The sequence below is a fragment of the Aplysia californica genome, unplaced genomic scaffold (assembly GCF_000002075.1).
Source record: "Aplysia californica isolate F4 #8 unplaced genomic scaffold, AplCal3.0 scaffold00341, whole genome shotgun sequence".
In the NCBI taxonomy this organism is placed as follows: Eukaryota; Metazoa; Mollusca; class Gastropoda; order Aplysiida; family Aplysiidae; genus Aplysia; species Aplysia californica.
The window spans coordinates 655891-658679 of NW_004797611.1; positions in this window are offsets into that span (position 1 = coordinate 655891).

Consider the following 2789-nt stretch of genomic DNA (forward strand, 5'->3'; position numbering starts at 1 on the left):
TCTTTCTGGAGCCTTTCTACTGCTACTCCCTGGCTCCTCTTACTGCTGTCTTTCAGCCACACCCACTTGATCTTCTGCTAGGAAAGATCTACACCTAGCCTTCTCGGAAAAGGACGAAAAATCTCGGAGGTCCTGTGTGCAAATTGCGCACATTAAAGATACCTTGGTGGTCTAAAATCGAAGAGAGTTGGCTTCGGCAGTCACCCGGAAAAATTCCAAATTTCCTACCAACTGAAAATGTTTAATGTGTCCCACTCGCTCATAAGACTTTATGAAGTTGCAAGCATTGTAAAACACTTACAAAAAAACAAAAAAAACAAACAAACAGAACTACGACGACAGTTCATACTTGAAAGCCATCACCGCTCCTTTTTTCCATTCGCACCCCCCCCCCCTCCCCACGCACACACTCTATCAACGATTCTTAATTAAGATAACACAGTCTGTGAAAACATCTGTTTCACCTCCCACCGTTTTAGGCCAAATACATGCTTGGCGACTACTAACACAGATACATTTATTTATCTTTACTCATTATTCATTTTATGGTATTCGGCAGAAGATATTCGGAGACGTCTCCGGCGAGCACCCAGGTACTATTCGGAGACGTACTCCCGCACGCAGATGCACTGCTTTAGGGGTCGAACTTGCGTACTGTTTGCTGCAAATCACACATTCTATAGCTCCCAAAACTGACGCAAATCATTTGTGAGGCAGCGTGGTGGAATCAGGCTCTCGTCAAAATAATCAAAGTGAAGAAACCTCTCATTTTTCCGCAGGTTTGTGAAATTTTATAAATTTTTTTTTTTGGCCCAACACCTTTCATACCCATTAAACAACTCATTTCTGTGTGGATTTTTTCTGAAAAACGTTGATTAAAGGCACAAAAATTTAAATTTTCACTTACCACGGACTCTTAAGCTAAGGAAATAACTAATCTTTGGCGGCCATTTTCTCATTAATTTTACCTCTAAAAACAGGTGACCCCACCTCATTCTTTCACAAATATCTCGACTTGTATTCAAGATAAATGGATATTATTTTATTCATCCAAATAAAGACAAGTGAATAAGCTTTAAGATGATACCAATAACTTTACCTGCCCCAAAAATTGACGAGAGCCTGATTCCACCACGCTGCCACACATAATATTGTAACAACAGACAAGTTTGATGGAAAGAGAGGCAGATACAAAGAAGGAAAACTAAGATACTGGACAAGATGACGACATGGCTAAGAGCAGCAAGAACCACAGACACCATTGCTGCATCGCAAGACAGAGGGAAGTGGAGGTCCATGATCGCCCATACCAGTCGTCAAGGCATTGGATGATGATGGTGTGGAGTCATATTGGGTGTTTTCCAAGACTCGCTTCGAACTCTGCAACTCTCTGCTATCAAGTAGATGTTTTACGGCCCAACATCACAATTTAGATCTTTTAGGAGGCGGGCCCTGCTATCAGGGCCAACCTGGGCTGACTGAGAGGGATACAGCGTCACAACAGACAGACGGAGAGATAGATCTACTCGAAATACAAAATAAAAATCATCATCATCCAGTGCCAGATCTGTGACAGACATCGGCGATCATGGTTCTCTATTCATTTCATTGCTCGGATGCTCTTAAAAAAAAGGCAAGTTTCCCTGATAAAAATAACTTTAAAAAAAAACCCTTCCTAAAAGGGAATCGAACTCACATCTTTTGAGTGCGACAGCGAAACGCATAACCTCTACACGACACATACGCAAGTGGGTGGTTAGCAGATGCTCTGGTTTGGTTTGCTCCTTCTTTCCTATCAAACAGTTATCGTCCTTATTTCTCCTTCTTTTTTCTTTTTTGCATGTGTTTCTCTCTTGTCATACATCTATTCTTCGATATGTGAGGCCGTGTGGTGGAATCAGGCTCTCGTCAAAATAATCAAAGTGAAGGAACTTGCATTTATAAGCAGGTTTGTGAATTTTTATCAATTTTTTTTGTTGTGGCCCAACACTTTTCAGACCCAATAAAGAACTCATTTATGTGTGGATTTTTCTGAAAAACTTTGATTAAAGGAGCAAAAATATGTAAATTTTTAGTTACCACGGACTCTCTAGCTAAGGAAATAACTAATCTTTGGCGGCCATTTTCTCACTAATCTTACCTCTGAAAACAGGTGACCTCCACGCCCTTCATTCGCAAATACCTCGACTTGTATTCAAGATAAATAAATACTTTTTTTCACCCAAAATAAAGACAAATGAACAAGCTTTAATATGATACCAATACCTATACATGCCCAATAATTGACGAGAGCCTGATTTCACCACGCTGCCTCACATATGACTTTATTAGGTTGCAAGTGCTGTAAAACTCTAACTAAAAATATACAAAGACGCAAGTATTGGTCTCAAGGCAAATTAAATGCTCCAACTTGTAAAGATTACTTGTTTACTTGTGTGAAGGACCGACATTACTGCACAAGGGGCATCCCCATAAGCGCTCCGTCCCCTGAGCAAGCACATCTCGAAATGTGTTGAGTGTAGATGCTGATGGTTCCAAGCAATGGTTGATTCCATAGCCTTCTGCTCCCCCCCCCCCCCCCCCACACACACACTAAGTCTTGAACTTATAAATTAAAAGGCCTTTATCCTTTTGCAAGGCCTTAATGACTTATTACGAGGTTTCGATCAGAATCGACAGAGTAGACTATGAACAGCCATTTTGATGTCAGAAATTGATACCTCTCACTGCTGTTAACAGAACTTCACCGTTCCGCTTGGCATAAGAACCCCCCCCCCCCCTCCCCCCCC